The sequence below is a fragment of the Melozone crissalis genome, unplaced genomic scaffold (genome assembly GCF_028551555.1).
Source record: "Melozone crissalis strain CALT ecotype California unplaced genomic scaffold, PUWL_Pcris_2 ptg000068l_1, whole genome shotgun sequence".
Taxonomy (NCBI): Eukaryota; Metazoa; Chordata; class Aves; order Passeriformes; family Passerellidae; genus Melozone; species Melozone crissalis.
This window is the reverse complement of record NW_026535846.1, coordinates 8,046,590-8,067,690: the sequence shown is the minus strand read 5'-3', so window position 1 is coordinate 8,067,690 and position 21,101 is coordinate 8,046,590.

The window sequence follows — 21,101 nt, the reverse complement described above, 5'->3', positions numbered from 1 at the left end:
TCCATCCTGCTGTGGAAGGACAGTGCACAGTTACAGATTTACAGAATAGAAAATGGAAACCACTTTTACTTGGGATGTGAACCCATTCTAAGAGGCAGAGTTGTGGGCATTTTCAACAGTTCCAGAAAAGATTACTGTTCTTGCATCATATAAGCAGAAAATCAGCAAGTCCATGGTCTGATCACCCCACTCCACACTGCAGAAGCTCCTGCTGCTCCCACCTTCCAGGCTGCAGGCCTTGGGGGCCCAACCCTGCTATTTGAACGTGATACAAACCACAATGAATGATGAGTCCCTTTCCTTGAGTCCAGGGGGCTCTGTGGCAGTCCTCAGGCTATGGCTGTGTGACTGACAACATAAAAAGGAGTTTCTGAGACCAAAATGTTGTGTTCCTAAAGCAGAGTAGCTGCAGATTTATGTGAAAGAACTTCCTGACACTGATCTCTTTCCCTACTGATGATTTTCTTTTAGGGTTTTTCAAATGTAAAGTAACAGCCATTAAAAAAAAAAAAAAGTGTTCTGCATCTCTGCTCTCCTCCCTCTTCCAGCTCCTCATTTTCACTGGTTGGAGAAATTCTCTCCCCTCTGCTAAAACAAGGTTTTCCCCTTCCTCTGAACATCTTAGCATCCATCAGAGACAGCAAACGAGATGACCCTGCAGCCTTCTCCACCTTGACAGTTCTTGAATTCCTGTCCTGTTTGCCAGCAAACAAGTAAACTTCAGCTTTTCAAATAGCAATAAATTCTTCACTTCTCCCTGTCCTCTAAAATACCATGTACATTCACATCTCTCTCAAAGCAGTAATTGTGCAAGCTAGTAATTCTTAATAATTACAATGAAGATGCCGAGACTATTCCTGGCTACCAAAATTGAAGTTCTTATAGAGATGCAAATATATTATTTTTAGAGATGCAGAGCCACATTTTATCTCACAGTCTAATGGCTCTTCCTTAAAGGGTTGCAAATTTTCTTGTGCACTGTGTTTTGTCCTGCTAATGTGGCACTTAGAAAATGGGGTTCCCAATATAACAGCATCTGTAAAATTTATCATGGGAAAGGGAAAACTGTTATTTAGGTACTTTTGCCTCCACAAAAGTAAGCTTTTTTTTCCTTATACAGATGTTCTTCAAAGAAAACTGTAGGGATGGGGCTGAAAGAAGGAAGATATTGCCATGAGCAGATTCCAGGGTGCAAACAGAATGAGAAATATTGATCTAATCAGCCACTCTTCTTCATCACAGCAAACAAAAATTGCCTCACACACTTCCATGCTCAGTGATAGAAGTCAGCCCTTCCCTCCAAGGTGCAGTTTGTAGTTAACCTGATTTTCCTGGAAACAACATCTTTTCTGTTTAACTTCTTTTGCTGCTGTTGTAAATCTATTCTCTTCAATATGAATTTTGCAGACAGGCTTTTACACACAGCCCAAACTGTGTTCTTTTGAAAATGGCAAAATATCCCTCCTTTCCTATGAGCAGAATTGCTGTGGGCACAACAGCTTTAAGGAACACCAGCCAAAGGAAACTCCTCTCCAGGGGTGCAACAGCTGGCTTCAGCAGCTCTTCCAAAGCCTTCAGGCTCCCATCAAGTGTTGGTGACCATGTGGCCTCTCCTGACACCATACTGAGTGTCTGGCAGGACACATGATGAGCAAACATCCAGAGCTGAGGATGCTCTTTAATGACAGCATTGTTCATGCACCTGACAGCATTATAACTTGAGTTAGGCTGGGGAGTTTCCATGGAAACAAAACATGACACTAAGAAATAAAGCAGAAAACAGATTTGGAAAGAGGGTCCCAGGCTGTAGCCCACTGACAGTCTGGAGGAACTCCAGCACTTGTCACAGCAATGAGAGGAGGAAAATAGGAATAGAAGAATTCCTTAGGAAATGGTTTCATCCTGTCACATTTCAGAGCTGTTTTATTGGTGATGAGCAGTTTGGGCAGAAGCAGGACAACCTGTAACACTGCCTAAGCAGCAGATCCAGGCAGGCAATGGACAAAGGAGGCAGCAGTGCTCAGATCTCAGCCACAATCAGCGAGACTCAGCCCTCCCAGGTAAGAATCAAACACCTTAAAACATGATCAAATGCTCAAACAGTTCCAGCTTCCCCTCTCCAGCGTGGCTCAGGAGCTGTGATCTCAGATGCCCTGCTGGCAGCCTGTTGAGAAACTGGGTTTGCTCAGGCTGTGTGTCCCAGATGAACAAGCACAGTAACCCTTGTGTGGAGCCACCGGCCCTTTTCCAGCAGCCATCACTGCAAGGCAGAGCTGCAAGATGACTGATAATCACCACTGCCATCATCTGCTAGTTCACCACAGAGCCAGAAATTTCATTTGACCCAAACACTTCACCCTGACAGAGGAAAAGGTTCACTGAAAGGCAGCAGTTAAAGAGAAGTGTTGAGATCTAAATGCTTCCATTACAGCCAAAAGCAAGTGAAGAAGCATTATCTTTCTTTTCAAACACCTCCACCACCTAAAAACTATTTCCAGGAAGAGCTGCACGTTGTTAGGATTAACCTCATTGCAGTCTGGATAGAAAAATGGGAGCTCTAGCCCATTTTTCTTCGAAACTCTATGTATAAGGCATCAGGCACACTGAGCCAGCATGCAGTGAATTGCATTTCCCCCAGCTTTAAGCAATGTCAGGCTGGGACAGAGCTGAGCAGCCTCCTCCTGCTCCCCAGCTCAACACAGACATCACACAACCCTGTGCTGCATTACCAGCCCCTAAGTCAGCTGCAAAACAGCTATTTTCAAACCAGCACAGCTCATTTTTGCCTGGGTTTTGTAGCTTCACTCCTGAAAGCTGCATGGCCATGGAGTTCTTCACAGTCTTCTGCATCCTGTACAAAGAGAGGCACACTCTGACCCTTATCCAGAGAGCAATGCAGAGCTCAACAAGTCAGTATCAGATTTTTCTTAGAAGCATGATAAAGGACAAAAAGTTCAAAAAGGGAAGAAGAAGAAGGTCTTGGCTTTAGACTCATTCCACCTACAGTAATACTTTCACTTGAATGGTTATATATACTGTTTTCTTGCACTTGTCTGACAAGTTACTCCTCCTTGTGCAACAAATTCTTATTCGAAAATAACACTGCCAACAGTTTCTAAGAAATATCTGCACAAGACAATACACCTTTAATTTCTGAGCTCTTTGTAACTTCTTACTCAAGTCCTGTTGAGAAATGAGCATGGCTCAAGGGTGACAGGTCTGCAGAAGGAAGGTTCTTGCAGAAAAAGCCTGGATTGCTACGCAGAGAACTGGGTGATTTCTCAGCTCTGCCAAGGTGCTCATCCCAGGCATGTTGTGTGTGTGTCAGTTCTGCAGTAGCAAAAGGAGATCAAAGCCAGCCAATGTTACCAGCAGACCTCCCTGAGGCATGGCAAGATGACAGGCCCCTGGGATAGCCTTGCTTGTACTCACCCTTGGCCTTTCTCATTCTCTTTGATTGTAAAAGCTTCTCGCTGGGTATGGTATTTAGCACAACAAGGGATGTCACAGCGTATGTGATGTGTGTGACATAAAAGAAAAAAAACAATGAGGTCAAAGACATGCTTCAAAAAAAAAATCTTAGATTTGTTCATAAATACCAACTAACACATCCTACAATAATCACTGGATTTTCAGTTCCATCTTGAACTGAAACAATCCATTCCAGTTTAATGTTCACTTTTGCTAATGCCACCTGAACCTTCACAGACCCCACCCCTCCACCTGGACCACATTTCCCTCTCTTTGGTCCAGCCAGCACTGGACCAGTATGACTCAGGGGATTATTTACATTATTTACATCATCCAAACTGCACTGAAGGACATTAACCACATCCTTGGCTAAAGCTGCCTCCCTTTCAGGAAAAGCAACAGTTGTGGGGAGGGCAAAGAGGAGAACTCCCTGTTTGGGAGCGCCACAAAGGGAGTTTAAATCCACAGGATCCAAAGAACTCTGCATACCTGTAAGGCCTAGGCCCAGCACTGATCATGTCCCTGACCATCCGATAGCAGCTCACAATTTAATACACTCAGATTATGGTTGAACAACAAGTACCACATCCCTGTTTAAGAGATGCATGAATTATTGATGATGTTCAGGAGCCCTATTAAACTGTCTAGTGGGCCAGCAAGAACATTCAGTAGTTCAGACGCATCAAAATGAATAATAAAGCTTTCTATTTTGAAGTTTGGCCGTTAGAGAAAAGAACCCTGGCAAATATATAATTTTGTGTAATTTCACTTGGATGCTCACTGTAATAGCCGTAGTATTTATGACACCATGAGTCATAACCATACACTCTTTGGATAGCAAAGACACCATTATCCACACTATTTAAAATCAGAAATGCAGGAAAATAGTCTACTAAAGGCAAGGCCTGCTTATTTGCCTTAAACTATAGGCTTAGCCTATAAATATGTACTATTTCCCTACGTACATCTGTGTTAGCCATGAAATACGTGTCAATACGTGTTATAAAAAGAGAGTTGTAAACATTATGAAAAACACCTTCCAGTAATTCTTTAGATCCTGCCTGTAAAATAGAAAATCCAATTAAATTGCCGCCTTCTTCTTCTTCAAACAAACCCTTGTCATACAATAATTAAATCATAAAATAAAGCCTCTCAGGAAAAAAAGACTATTGCACATTCAGAACATGATACCCACTCGCATTCTGGCAGCATTTATGGGTTTCATTGAGTGCAATAAGAAGACAGAAAACAAAGTTATCATCTTTCTTTTGAATGAGGGGCAGTGTGGGCTAAAGCTGCTTTGAGGGACATTTTCAGCAAATTTGAGACAAAGGAGATTTTCCTCCATTCAGTTCTGGCAGATATTCAGCTGCAAGCTGGAGAAGTTCCTGCACTGAGGGTCAGCATCTCTCTTTCCTTCCTCCTCCTTCCACACAGCGTGGGAGACTGTGGCTCCTGAGGATGCAACCCCTTGCTGATTGCCAGCAGGGTTTTCACAGCTGCCAGGGACCTTTCCTGGGTATGATACTGCACACAGCCCCTGGGATTTCACACATTTATTCAGTGCTGTTGACAATCACTCAGGGTAAACCTGAGCAGTAAAATATTTATTCTGAAAGACCCAGTGTCTTGACATCAGGAACTTTCCAGCAGTTTGAGACTCAGAGTCCACCTCAACCACTGCAGTTACAGTAAAACAGTAATTGGTATTTGGAGAGATGTTGTTACATGATATTCAAAGGCATTTAACAGGATGTAGCTATGTAAATATTATGTCATTTTTATTTGCAATATGCTTATAAAACTTCTCTTTTTAATATCCTTCCCTGTTTACTTGCAATGACCATGCACATAAAAGTCACTAACTTGGGAAAATGTTTAATCTAGAGTTGTTATATTCTATGTCAGGCCTCAGAGATTACACAGGAATGAACCACACCATCCCAAAAGTCAACTCTGTCTCTGCAGAACTCTACCCTGAGTAGTAACTGCCCCAAACTCCAGAAAACAGATTACTGAATCTGTAAACACAGGGTACTCTCAGAAGCTTTCCTGATAGCGAAGCAATTGTTAACAGGTAATTTTGCCTTAGAAGACACTAAAAGCTGAATGCATTTCCAGAATTACACGTGCCCCAACACTGCCATTGCAAAGCATTTTTATGTAGCAGTGCAGCACAGCTATTATAAAAGATGACATCGACCGCTCCAGGCAATATTTTGTCCTTGGATCTTCATCTTTTCCAGAGTCAGCATCCACATTTGAGCAAAAGAAGAAAAGGATTACAGGGTCTGTTGTACAAAAAGAGCTACCTGTTTCTATCATCTTTACAAAATAAACCCCTCATTGCTTATATTTCATCTCCGATCAAAAATCTGTCAGCCTGACAAAACTGAACTATCTTAGAAAATGATATCAAGATTTTCAAGCTTGACCTCTTAGCTACCAATCACCCAAGAAACTACTGCCATTATGACATACATCCAAGCCCCTTAGGATGCTTTTCATACTATTAGGAAGTCTAGTGTTCAATTTGAGCATTTTCTCATTTTTCCTCAATCAGCCAGAAGGAAAAAAAGTCCCTAGGCGACACAGAGCAAAAGAGAAAATTCTACCTCAGTATCCACTTTTCTCACAGAGATCTCAAAAAGAAATCAGAGGTGAATAAGCTCTATAATTATTATTCACAAAGTGTTTCCAGTGAGCTTTTTCCTCGTCTCTGGGAGATGCAGTGTTCTGCATCAATGTCAGACGACATGGCAAACTCACTTACAAACTCTATAAAGGGTTGTGAATTCATCATTGCTTGGGGCAGTGGTGTGGCTGGCAGTCATTTCCTGATCAAAATTATCTGTTGGAATAGCCCAGAAGATAGAATATACAATAAAATACTGGTGCAGCTGTAGAGCAACACTTCTTAGAGACTAAGAAGAGATTGGAGTTTATTTCTTTACTTGTTTATGACAGATACACTAAGAATCTTTCATTTAGGATCTGGAGTTAGATCTTCCTTCAACCACAGCTGATAGTTAGATGACAGAAAATTAAAGCTTGTAAAGTTTTAAAAAGAGATCCATTGGAAAGTATCCCACAAAAATTTAAGTATTTGTTTATCTTACAAATAAGGCAGGTGATGTCATTTCTTTTGGCTTCATCCCTGTCAGGGGAAGCTCAGGAAAGTGAAACACAGAAACATGAAATAGGTTCAATTTTCCATCATGCCAGTTTATGTGTGCCCATGCTACAGCCAAGGGATGCTTGTGATGAATCTCACTGGTCAGGAAAATTCATTCAGAAAAACATGTGCCCAAGTGGCATCCAACAAGCAGCAGACCTGAACACAAAGAATCCCCAAGAACTGCCACCAGAGTAATGAGCTTGGCTGCAGAGCACGAGACACAGGTCACTTTTTCCCTATAAAATGTCAGTACTGTGGAGCAGCAAACACCCTGTGAGATTAATGCAGTCATTTTACACTGCTCTGCAAGCCACTACATGAGTTAGATGTCAATGCTGAAATTTGTATTGATTAGTGAAATATGAGCTTTCCTAATATTTTGTAAAAATAGGGATATTTTAAAAATGTGAAAATACTTGTAGAGATTTGTATTTGGAAATGTATTAAAACCTAGAGAGTTAAATACCTTGTATCCTCAGGAAGAGTGGCAATGTTAAGCAGCTTACTGTAGAAACAACACCCTAAAGTTTGGATAGGCTTAAAAATATCTGGTTAGAAAATAAATACAAAATGTATGATTCCACTTATGAAAAAAATAGGAATTCCCTCAGTCCGGTTATCTGTGTCCTAGCACCTTTTCATTGCCTGGGACAACAGCAAAATTACCTCCCCCTCTGCTGCACACACCGATGATTCATGGTGTTCCCCAGGCCCAGCATGGGGGACGACTCCATGGGTGACCTGAACGAGGCCTTCGAGGGCACTCTCAGCCAGGTGACACCAGTTTGGGTGGGAGTGCTGTGCTGCAGGGCAGGAAGGCTCTGCACAGGGATCTGGCCAGGCTGGCTCCATGGGCTGAGGCCCAGCCAGGCCCTGTCCTGGGTCACACCAAGCCCTGCAGCTCCAGGCTGGGCAGAGGGGCTGGAAAGGGCCTGGTGGGAAAGGCCCTGGGGGTGCTGCTCACCAGCAGCTCAACAGGAGCCAGGTGTGCCCAGGTGGGCAAGAGGCCAAGGGCACCTGGCCTGTCCCAGCCATGGTGGGGCCGGCAGGACCAGCACAGTGACTGTCCCCTGCCTGGGCACTGCTGAGGCCACTCCTCAAATCCTGTGTCCAGCTCTGGGCCCCTCACAACAAAACAGACACTGAGGGGCTGGAGCGTGTCCAGAGAAGGGAACAGAGCTGGGGAAGGTTCTGGAGCACCAGGAGCAGCTGAGGGAGCTAGGTTGGCCTGGACAAAAGGAGGCTCAGGGTGACCTTCTCACTCCCTACCACTCCCTGGAAGTTGCAGCCAGGTGAAGATCAGCCTCTTCTCCCAGGCAACCAGCAACAGGACAAGAGGAAGTGGCCTCAAGCTCTGTCAGGGATGTTCAGGCTGGACATCAGGAAGAATTTCTTCACAGAAGGAGTTGTTGGAAGGGGCTGCCCAGGGAGGAAGTGGAGTCACCATCCCAGAAGGTGTTCAGGAAACGACTGGACTTAGCACTTAGTTCCATGGTCTAGTTGACAAGTTGATGGTCAGTCAAAGATGGGACTTGATGATCTTGGAGGTCTTTTCTGACCTAAACAATTCTGTAGTTCTATGAGCATATACATTTACTGAAGAGTTTACATGGCAGAACAATAAAACAATCACTGTAAGTTATCTTCTCCTACTCAGATAAACATTCTAAAAAACTGTGAATTTTAAAACCATGATTTCTGGGTTGTGAGGACAGATAGAGACACATGAGCCCAGGCAGCCCAAACCACAACAGAAGAGATCCTTGCAGCACACGGTGCTTACTGCTTCAGCAGGAGGGAGACAACGTGCCCTCCTGGCTATCTCTTTTCCCAAATCAGCACCATTAACACAGTATTCACACCTTCTGTTTCCCAGCCCACAGGAGATTTCACTCAAGTGCTGCAGGCAGACATAATATTTGCCCTGACACCAATGAAGGAGCCAGGGGGAAGCCCTACCTTATCCATTGTCACTCTTCAGAAAATTACTTGGAAGTCCAAGTGTCTCCAGCCTACTTTGACAGGCTAAAGCAACCCAAACCATACAACACAAATTGGAGAAATAAAAAGAGAGCTATCATAACATCTGCAGCCAGCAGTAGACAGGGACAAAGTTTAAATCTCCAGTTAATGGCACCTATTACTTTCAGGGCTCACCACAGACTAAAGAATTTCATCTCACTTTGAAAAAAAAATACTGTTCCTCAGGCTGAGGACTTCATCAAGCACTCCCATGACCTGATGGAGTCAGGGTCTGTCTGACCCTTCAGATGCCACTGCTGGGGTCACAGTCTGTCCCTGCTGGAACCAAAGGCCCTCCAGACACCCGCTGGGTCCCTGCTTCTCTCCCTGCACACCCCACACACACAAACAGGTTTCCTTCACTGGCTCAACTCCAGGTGTCCCATAAAAGAGCCCCAAATACCTGGGATAATTTAAATCAATCGTGATGCAGGATATGATAACAGCTGAAACTGGTGCATCCAGGGAGGGATCCCAGCACAGGAATCCCTGGGTTTTTCTGCCCTCACCTCACACCAAGCACCCATCCCAAGGTGACATTCAGTCTGAGGTCTTGCTGCTGTTCACCAGCTCCTGCAGGGTCTCAGGGTGCCTGGCCACCCCCAGCCAGCAGCAGAAGTGTCCTTTGTCAGGTGAAGGGTCAGTTCTGGTTCCCAGCCCCTTGCCCAGGGCTCTGGCCATCTCCCCACCCAGGGCACAACCTGCAGCTCTCAGTGCAGCTGCTCAGGGAGCTTCCTGCACCAGGAGTGTTCCTCTACTGTCAGCATAACATCCTCTTATCATAACCACGCTCCAACCCAAATTCCAAGAATCTCACATTAAAAAATGCACACCTATCTTTTAATATTTATAAATGAGTACTTCAAGACAGTAAGACTTGTTTGTTCTAATTTTTACACCACAACTAGAAAGCATCTGCACTGTGAGATAGCAGCAATAACTCCAATTTAACCAAATTTTGTTTGCAAGTAGCACAAGGTTATCAATTCAGCAAAGGATTTTACAGCCTGCCCCCACAGTGAATAAATTCAAGAGAAAGAGAGAGTGGGGGCCATAAACACCTCCTAGGTAAAATGTCTATTACCCTTAGCATATTTATAATTTGGCTTAATGTAGAATTTGGAGATTTATTTTTGCAACATTTCTTTGTATTCAGCTTTTACAAAGACTCACATTCTTTTTCTCTGCATCCTATCTGCATTAACAATCATTAAAGTGATATCAGCCTAACTTGAAGCATGGTCTGACTTGGCAGTGTGATGAGCAGTGCTTCTCTGTGCTTTCCATCGTGTTTAGGGGTAAAGGCTGCTGGGCTGCATTTGCATACATTAGATGAGCACAGGTGTCCCTACTGCTAAGATACCAATAAAATGTTCTTTTAAGAACAAAATGAATCCACTCAACCTAAAAAGGAGTCTAAAACATTCTTAAATAATCATGGCATCTTCATTTTGGGAAAAAAAACCACCAACCAACTTTTAAGCATCCATGGCTTAAATATTATTAGGATTTCTAGAAGAAATATTCTTCAGTCCCAACATAGCCCATGTTTTATTTAAATTAGCATTACACCTAAGAGCTTTAGCACATATTTTCTTCTCAGGCAGTCCTTATTACTTTGTGACTGTTTCGTATCACTCCTAAATAACAGTGTCACCAGCTAAATGAATAGAGTGAGCCACACTTACAGATGATTTATACAGAACTAAAACATGTATCAGGAGGCATATTTCCACCCTGAGTCCCTGGATACAGCTCCCTGTGGCAGCAGAGGAGCTCTGTGCCTTTCTACCCTGAATTCCTAACGAGATCATTTGCATATGTGCACACTCCTGAGCTCTGGCACGCACAACTTTGCACAAAGTTGGAAAGCTCCATCTGGGAAAGGCACACTGTGTGCCTCACCCTGTTCTGAACATCCTCTGCAGCCACTGCAGGCATCACTTGGCACACCAGAGGACTCCTCTGGTTCTGCAAGGAGAGGGGAGAAATCAGACAGGAAGAACAGTGCCCAGTCTTATTCAACAGTCACACACCAAGCACTGGAGCACTTAGAGCTGTGGGGACTTGTGGCCTCACCTCCATGGCCAGAAGAACCCTTTTCCTTACTGACAAGGTCAAACAAAGAGCTGGGAGCTGATAATCAGCCATGTCAACTTCCCTTTGGTTCTTCACATGTGATCCTAAAGAAGTCCCAAGGACTCAAATTTTGTGGATAACGAGCAAAGTAATAGCCAAAAAAGAAAATACGTGAAGAAAATAAGACTCTGAAAATAATTCTATCAGGTGAGGATAAATCAAACTATGGTGCTGGATGCTGCAGTGCTGGAACCCTGGTTGCTGAGCATTTAGACTTTTTGTGCTGACAGACACTGACCCCCAAGAGAACACTGCATTTGACCTGAGGCCATGGAGAAAGTTCTGTCATTCAATTTTGGAAGCTAAGATTTTGGGCATGCCGTTTGATTAAAAATGGTATCGCATGGTAAAACACTTGGAGTTTAAGGTTTTAGACTATAGTAATACATCTAAAGCAAGATAGAGGTTGTAAAGCAGAGGCCGGTCCTTCTTCTTTATCTTCTTCTTAAGTTTAAGTGGTGTTGTGGAGCAGTGATAGTAACAGAGGAAGCATCAGAAGGACTAGGAGCTAAAGTTGTAACTCCTGCAGCATCACTCAGCTGCTCAGTACCCTGGATAATATATTCTATATACTAAGAGGTATTTTTAGATGCAACTTCAAACCCAGCATTTGTAAAATTGAAGTGCATTTTTCTACCTTCTTCACACAGTTCAGACCTTGTTTCAGATTTGAAGGAATACTGGAGAAAACAACCTGTAAATAAAGAATGAACCCCAAAGCAACCATGGAGATGCAGAGAGAAAAGCCCCCCAAACATTCCACATAACTTCTCCTATTCCTTTATGTCTCTCCCTCCCCTGTGTGGCCATGATTTTCACAGATTTTCAGCATCACACTTATCAGATTTTATTGCAATCAGCTTGAACACCACAGGAATCTGTCAAGCACTACAATCACATGAGGGCTCATAACCAAACACAAGGACTTTTCCCTTCATCTTGCCACACTGCAACCATCTCAAGGAGGCAGAAGGGAGAGAACACAAGCTCCTACTCCATCAGGTACAAGGAGTTCTGTGAATAAACCTCAGCACTGGCTCAGAAACAAGAGTGTGGCTGTTTGTGCTAAGCTAAGCAAAGCAGCGGCACGAGGAAAGGCCAGCACTTTTGGAAAGAGGCAGTTACTCAAGAAAATTTGCCATCTTGTAAAATTGTCCTTTCCTCACCCACATGGTGTTAGGCACAGCCCCCACTGGGCTGTGCTTAAACACATTCCCAACAGCCAGGCAGACGTGACGCTGATCACTGCTGCCAGGATATATTAGGATTATTATATCCTCACCCTGCTTTTTACATTATTCTCTAAGCATCTGCTATTTGCCACTGTTGGAGACAGGATACCAGGCTGTCAGTAATTGTTAGTGTCAAGGAAACAAATGGACTGCTCAAGAAAAAACTGTGAAAAAAATGAAGGTGGCAAAAAGAGAGAGGAAGTAATCAAGGTGGAATCATAGAGCCTCAGAGATGAGGTCAAGGGGTGCTAAATAAATAATAAATACCAGGGTGAGCACTGAGGGGATAGGAAATAGAAAACAACAGCCCAGTGATTGGAAGAGGAAGATTTTACTCTGCATTCCTGCTAGAAGGGAAGCACCTCATGGGCAGAACAAGGGAAAAAGATGATCAAGCTAAGGAAAATATATAGATGAAGCAAGGAGCTGGACAGGAGCATTTTGGATGGGCCACAAATATTAGTCCAGCAATTGCAAGTGGTCACCTGGACATGAGACCCAAAGCAGAATCACAGAGCAATTGCTAGAGGACTGAACTCCTAAGGAACAAACAAACAAAATGTATTTAAACACAAGCAGAGACCTCAGAACAAAAGCATGACAAAACAAGAGTTCTCAAGAACCAATTTTGTAATTTGCTTTATCTCTGTCATGGATTTTATGAATACCTCAACAGCAACCTGTTCAGTCTCTCCTGGAAACCATCACCCAGTGGCCAGCAGGAAGCTGAACCTGAAAGCAGCAGAAACCATTGTGACTGCAGGGCCTCCTGAGCCTGCATGTGATGGGAGCCTCCAGCAGCCTTTGGAATAATTCTGATATTTTTTCATCTATTTAATAAAGGGGGGATGGGGGGAGGGACTAGCAGCTGTGCCAGCACTGCAAACTTGTTTTTTGCAAACAGCTCAATGACACATCACACACTGACTGTAAGAATATCATTACCTGAAATTACTACAGCACATTTTAAAGATCACTGATAATTGACAAGAAGTAATTTTAATGAGGCACCATCAGTGAATGGAAATGCTTTTAACTGGGCCTACAGAGACAACTCTGACAGCCCACTGCAGCTCAGAACTGGCTTAAGTGATAAATATTGCCAAATTTAGACAAGCACAGTCAAACAACTCAGTCCTCTCCATGTGCCCAACCCTATCAGAGATCAGACACTGTAACAGAGAAAACCACAAGTCTACTTGTCTAGGATCAAAGAATGCAGTGGAGAAGAATCTACCCCACTTACAGAAGGGGGAACTGTTATGTTGAAAGTTGGAGAATTGAAAATATATATGGGAGTCAGAGCAGAAAAATGGAACACAAGGTCCCAGGGCCAAGCTGGAGCTACAAGATCTAATGACACTTTAAGATGTTTGAAGAGAGGCAAGGTTAGAAATGTCATGTTTCTGTGTATAGTGCTAGTGAGAATATTAGTAAAATCTGGGATTCTGCTGTCCCAGAGAAGCCACCTCTAATGTCCACAGCACAAAAAGATGCTGAAAACCATAAAGAAATGCATAGAATTTAAGTGCCTGAAAACAGATTGCGTGGAAAGGGTTTTAATTATATGATCTCTTCAGCAAAAAGAAGGCTGAGGAATGATTTGTCCACATCATGGGAAATGATTTGCATTACCAGCAGGCTCCTTAATTAAGCAAACAAAGGATGAAGATGATTCAACTTACGGAACAAGAAAATAAACAGATTGGATTTATTATTTTATAAATCTCCAGAAATAATTACTCACCAACACAACCACCCTGAGGATACCTTTGAGAACCAGTTATCTGTACTCTTTAAATAAGCCTGAATATGCTTCTGAAAGGCAAGGAGAAGTTGCTGGGTGAAATTTCCTACAGCCTGTGTCACCAGGATGATCCCAAGGATCGTGCAATAATTGCAGAACTGAGGAATGCCACAGAATATTTGCCATATTCACACTACAGTGCTCAGACCTACTTACTTACATGAGGTTTTCTATTTGCACACAGGTTTAGAAAATAGAGAATGAGATGATTAACATTTAAAAGCAGTTAAGTTATCAAGACAAGAGAGCTGTTTGGTACATTTATTCCAGCATTCAGCTATTTTATTGTTGTAAGCTGAGTACATAGCACTGGGTACCATAAAATATAAAAAAAAATCAGGCTTTTTCAAAGGGAGCATATATTAAATTTAATCCATAACTGTAAGAGTTTCAATAGAAGCACAATAGCCCCCATCAGAAATATTAATATTGCAGTCTTCCAAATAATGTCCACAATAACTGTGTGCAAACCACTATATATATTAAAGTCCAGATAATTAATATGCTTCTGCATTTTATTATTTGTCCCTTTGCAAGCAATAGCTGTTCTAAAATCATGTGTCTGCCCAGAGCTTCCTGAATGTCACAAAAAGAAAAATTGTGGTCAAATGCTGCAATTCTTGGCATGAAAGCACACTCAGAATTCCACATTTTGGCTGAAACAAGCCTGCTGGGTAAATCTCAAACATAAAATTCTTTATGGCACAAATCCCACTCTGCTGGTCTTTTCTCTGCAGCAGTAACTGCCTGCACACAGTCAAGGTGTTGGGAAGCGGGCAGGAGCAGAAGATCCACAACACCCACTGACATAAACATGTATTATCCACATCAGTCTATAACTGACGCAGATCTGCCTCTTTGGTTTCACCATAAAGCCTGGAACATACAAGTCTGGTAGCTAAAACTGCTATTGAACAGGAAGCATGACCAGCAGTGCCAATCAAAGATATGGAATCAAGTGGCACTATTGGGTCCCAGTGAGCAGAAACAGAACAGCACCTGCTCAGGAGCAAACATCAGCACACACTCCACAGCCCCACTCCATCACAGGGACTGACAAAGGCACTCAATTCAGCAAGGCAGAGCTCAACCTGCAGGGCCAGATCCTCCACCAAAGGAGTCTGGAGCACCCCAGGTGGGGCTGGTGGTTTGCTGAATGTGGCCTGAGAGCAGCTGCTGTTGTGGGGGGTTCATCTCACGCAGCCCTGAGCCAGCCATGCAGGCTCCATCCATGGGACTGGAGAGGATTGGGCACTTCCAGCCTGCAATTCATCTCATCTTGCTGTAGACAGGGTAATGGTTCCCTCATAGGGCTTTTTTCTCTGCTGCAAAGAAAATCTAAACACAAAGCTCCAACACCAATGCTTGCAGTGTCAGATTAATGCTCTTGTCTCTGTCAGAGCCAGGTAATTATATCTGTAATGACCATTGAGATCTTCCACACTGTCACACCTAACAAATAAAGCTGGGACAGAGTAGAGAGAACAACTTTGCCACTGCTTGAGCTGGAATCAAAATATATTACTTGTTACCTAATATTGGTGGAGAAAAAAAAAAATCAAAATACAGAAATTAGTAATAAAGGAACCAATTGGTCATAAAGGAACCAGAACATGTCCTGCTGTCCAGAAGACCAAAGCGATGATCAGAGCATGTCCTGGCTGTAGAGCAAATTAGCTGAAGTAGTCACTGCAACTTGAATTCATGGACTGTGGCCCAAGGATGGAAAAACCTTGGCTGGCAGTGGGGCTGCTCTGTATCACGTCCTGGCTCACCACTAAAGTGCAGCTTTGCTGTGCAACCACCTCCCACCTCTATTTTCCCCTTTATTGATTGTGCAGAATTCATACAATATTTATAGCACAGAAGGAGCATCACAGTGATGGGGGGGTGATGCCATTTCTCTAATGTTTGTTGACTTATGGCTAGAATGTGCAATTCACCAGCTGAGGAATGTATCATTCCTATTCATGCTGCACTGCTCAGGAGTGCTCACATCTCAGCCCATGTCAGCTGAACAAAGGTAGCCAGATCCTTGGACACTTGCCACTGCAGCTATGTTGTAGAGTTATGGTGCCTTGAACATTTTATGATCTCTGATGATAGCAGCATTTACACTGGGCTGATGGTTCAAATTAATCTGATTTTCAGAAGTTACAGCATTTAATTAGGATTGGTAATAAAAATTACAGCATTGAAGGAGCATTATGACAGCATCTGTCCTGATCCGGGGGTGGGGGAATCAGGATTTTTTAAAAAGCAATAAATTATTAAATTTGGTTAGTCACAACTAAAGAAAATGACCTTCTGGAACAATAAACAATAGATAGCAGCTGCCTCATCTTTGAGGTGGAAAGACACTTGATAATTTTGGACCTCAAAACATTTCTTTGATGTGTTGTAAAACCCACTCAACAATACAGATCCCTTTCTGTACATTTTCTAAGCAACTACATCCTAGCACTCCAGTTTTACTTTTATTGCCTTTCAGACTGGTGAGAGCAATATAATGATTCATCATTAAAGTACTCCTTAAGCAGCTTTGTTCCTATTTGTTGCTATATATATTAAATAGAAATTGCTCTTTGAATTCACCTCTAAAGTCAGACTCAGTTTTTTATCTAACAAGAATGATCTCCAGTCATCGTCTGAATCTAGCAAAGTGAGAAAACCTTTTGCATAATATAAATATCTGCATTCACTAAGAGGAGACTGATGCCACCACCTACTGTGAATGCATTTTATAAGTGGTACAAAGCCAGATAGATTTCAAATGCAGTCTCTTAAAGACACTCCAGGCACCCTCAGAAAGGAACAGTTTTATCTCCAACTCAACAGTTTCTGGACCACAGGCTTTACTCACCTGTAGCTGGTTTACAAGCAGCACACAAACCATAAAGATGCAATGGTTGCTGAAAGAGTGCAGGTACCTAAAGACAGGCCCTTGTTTAAATCCCTACAGAAACCAGGGAATCACTCCCTGGCAAAGAGTTCTTTGCTTGGCCTGTCTGTTACCCATCTCCTGGCCACCTGTGACTGATGAGCAGCTCATGACTCACCAGCTATTCCAGTATGGCCGGGCAGCCACAGCACCTCATGGATAAGGGCAGGCATTGCCTCCCAAAGGGCAAACCTGCAGAGATCCCAGCATCTCTGCTGCCAGGTCAGCACTGGGCCCATAAGAACATCAAATTTAGGCCCTTGTTGCAGAGGGGCACAGAGGGAGTCCCTGCCCTCTGTCTCCAGGGTGGGCAGAATGTCACTGCCAGGGGAAGGTGATCAGTACAGCGTGTGTGACACAAAACACTGTCCAGTTCCCATTTAATAAATTATAATCTTTTAAGTTACCATTATTAACCCTAACAAATAACTCTCAGCTTCCACATAGAGTTTAATGCAGAACTTTAGTGCTGACCAGAAAGGTTGCTCAGAAATAATCAGTGGTTCAAATACGACTGGTTTGATTTCCTAAGCAGATACAAGTAAGGTAGTAAGGAAGATATTCCCATCCACTTCTTCAGAACACAACACATGGAAATATGCCCCAACATTTTGCTGTTCTTGTAGAAGGACCTTTTACAAAAGACACTTGCTGGAATAGAGGCACAAAGATGACCGAAATAATTGCTGGCCAGCAAGTGCCCAATCCAATTTTGAAATCTTGTTTAAGAACCATTTTGCTTTGATTCAGGCAGTTCTAATCACCATTCTGTCTGTGTGCAAACAGCAGTAAATGGGATGACTAATACATATTCTTTTCTAATGTTTCCTGCACAGACAATGGTGTTACTTAATGCCCACCACCTTTTATAAGCACTGTTTTAGACAGAAGTCATTCAGATGACCTTATACCAATTTCACACTGGTGAGACTTCACTGAACATTCGTACATTTGTGTTTTCACCACTCCAAGTGAAGCCAGGAGATTTTCCTCCTCTTTGTGGGAGAAATGAGAGTTGCTATGGAACACTGACTATCACCTGGTGTGTGGGTAAGAAGGGATCCTCTTTCTCAGGACAGAGAGAGCAGCTGCTTCCCAGGTATCATCACAGCCTCCATCCCTGCACGAATCTCGATTCATCCACAACAACAAATCCACCAGACCCACTTCTGCTCCTCCAACACAGAGGGCTTGCAGAGCAGAGAGATTTTCTCAACAGGATCCCAGAGAGGGACACAGAAGTGTCCTGTTCTAGCAAAAAGAGAAGGAAATGCGTTCTTGACTGCATTTGAGCCCAAATTACAGGAGAGAAAAAAAAAAAAAAAAAAGGAAGAAAAAAAGGCAGGGGGATTCTACTCCAGACTCCACTATGAGATATGTCAGTGCTGAGTCAAACAGCACAGCAGCCTTGGGGAAACTGAGGAGGCAATTACAAACACTCTGACAAAAATGCTCAGGTAGCCACACGTTCCAGTTAGGAATGTGTTGCTACCTGAGCAAAGAAAACAAAAGTGACTAAAGAGATTCACAGTGCAGATGACAGTGCTGCTCTTTCTCCTGAAGAGTGCAATCATGAATGACACATTTGTTCTGCCAGGGTGCCACAGAAACACTTCTGAAACTGTTCCACAGCAATGGCACCGTTGGCTGTGCTGTATCAATAGCTCTGCGAGGCCAGGAGCAAACACAAACCACTCTCCATGTGACGCAGGTGTGTAATCCAGGCAGCCCCTTCCTTTTCTGCTCAGCCAGGCTTCCTTGGCCAGGTCTGCACTCAGGAGCCAACAAGAAAACCTACATATGTGGGTCAACCAGGCCAACAAAATCAGAGGTATCCAATACCCAGCACTCTGCTTTTCCAGAAAACTGGAAACTTTCCTTCAGCTGAACCTTTACAGAATAAAACTCCCACCAGAGGTCTCAAGACAAACCAGAAAGAGCATGCCCTGATGGTGAGAAGGTAACAGTATTAGCTGCTGCTGATTTTGTTAGAGATTTCTCAAGAAGGCAACTTTCAAATCAAGCCTAAGTAAATTTGATGGCACTGACTGATTTTTTTCTCCCAGGTACTGGTACAAAAATCCTCAAGCAAAGGTTCTGGGTGGTAAAGTAGTTAGAGTTGAACAAAACTCCTCTCCACAGGGCTGGGAAAGCAAAACACAAATCCCAGACTCATACACTGCTGCTTCTAAAACAAATTTCCTTCTCTCCTTCCGAACATCAAGATCAACCCTTAAGGACCTCAACATTCCCTCTTCCTCAGGGAAGATCATCACCTTTTTCCTTCCTCTTAGTGTAATTTCGCTCCTCAAAGAACACCAGCTCCCTGCCAGCAGCATTTTCCCTCCCTGTGTGGGTGCCCTCTGTCCTCCCCATGTCCACAGGAGCAGGCTGAAGGGACCTGTAGAGTGCACTGTGTCCCAGTTTCTGAACCAGAGCATAACCCAGCATACTGCAGCCAACCTCATGGAAAGGTCATATAGCAGGAAGAAGTAAAAGCTCCCAGGTGTATTTCACTGAGACACAGGGTAGTTTGTTCCAATTAAGTGCAACAACTTTATTGCCAATCAGAAAAGGTATCACTCAGGCATCCTGTGCTCTCTCCTCCCTGCTGCACACAAAGAAATCACACACGTATTTTCTGTCTGGCATTATAGATTACAAATTAAGCCCTGTTCCCATGGACAATTTTTAAAAATTGTATACCCTAGACCAAGGAGAACACTGTATCCCCCAGAACAGATCAGGGCATATTGCAAGGCAGCAGCACCTACCTCCATGAGCCGACAGAGCCAGCAAGTCAACATAATTCCTCTTGGCTGGAGACATTTACCCCAGCTCAGACAGCCGGGGCTCTGCTGCCATGCCTGGAGCTCCGGACACACCAAGAAAGCATCTTCTGTGAGCAGCACGGCTCCTCTCCCAGCCCCAACTGCAGCGGCGGCAGCCTGGCAGAGCAGCAGCAGTTGAATTGCTGCACATGTATCTCTGCAGATTATTTCCTGCTCAAACACTTGGCGTAAAAGCAGATGCTCTTAACCCTCTGGAGGCCTCTGCCTTTGTCCCCCCTCGGCAGAAGAAAGCTAGCAACTCCAAATATTCTGCGCTGAGGCCGGAGAGGAATGACCGGAGACACGCAGGGCATCTTCCCAGAAGTAGTCCCAAGCTCGTGTTAGTTGCAGTCACTTTGCGCTCGGGGAGCCAGGCATTCCCAGAGCAGCCCCCAGCATCCCCAGGCAGGCACCACACTGCATCACCCGCTGCAGATCCCCAGCTCCAGCCGAGCACCGCTCGCAGCTCCCGCAGGAGCCCCGCAGGGTGGGTGCTCAGAGGCGTGACCCTGCGGCTGGAGGCCACGGCCGGGCAGGTGCGGGACACGAGAGGAGCAGGAGGGATGTGCGAGCCCGGCGGGGTCAGGCTGCTGCTCGTGGCTCGGCGCTCTGCGGCCCCGGGCGCTGCCCCATCACCCGCCCGGCTCCGGGCACGGCGCTGCCCGCTGGCACCGGCTGGAGAGCGGCAGCGCTGCTCCCGCTCACAGCCTGCGAATGTGACTGGGAAGCATGGCTGAAAACATGCTACAATTAACAGGAGGGAGGGAGATACTATTGCTCTCCTGCTAGTCTTAAAGGCACATTGCTCGCGTGTGCCTGTTGAGGATGCGAGCGCCCGCAGCTTCGCTCTCGGCTCTCACCCTTCTGCAGGTGGCCAAGAATCTCAGGCAGGAGCCCTGTCCGGGGCTGGGGAGGGAGAGCACCCCAGGAGCCAGGAACTGAAGGAGCAGCTAGCAGGAATGCCTCCATCAGGGGCTGGGAGTGCGGCCTGACACACCTTCACTGCTGTGCTCGGCATCCAAGCAAGCCCCTGCCACCCAGCCTGACTGCTGCCCCTGTCACTGGCACCTCCACCAGCCCGACTGCTCACCCCTGGCACTGGCACCTCCACCAGCATCCCAGCCCGATTGTTCACCCCTGTCACTGGCACCCCATCGGGATCCCAGCCAAACATGGGGCACACTGGCCACTGCCTCCCAAATCCCACATGGCACCAGCCATTGTCTCCAGCAGGCAAGGAGGGTCTGGTACCCCCCAGGAGCATGGTGTGGGGGGAGCCTGGAGCATGGAGCCTCTCTGGTCTCGGCTGGAGAGTCAGGTTAGTGGCACTGTTCCCACTGGCCCCAGCAGCAGGTGCAGTTTTGCACCTTGGTTTACACAGCAAGGATATCCCTTCTGCACAGCCAGAAGCTGAGGCACTGAAACCCAGTGAGTCACACATCCCAAAGCTGTGATGAGTTCTGCAGGTCTTAGACTGGCT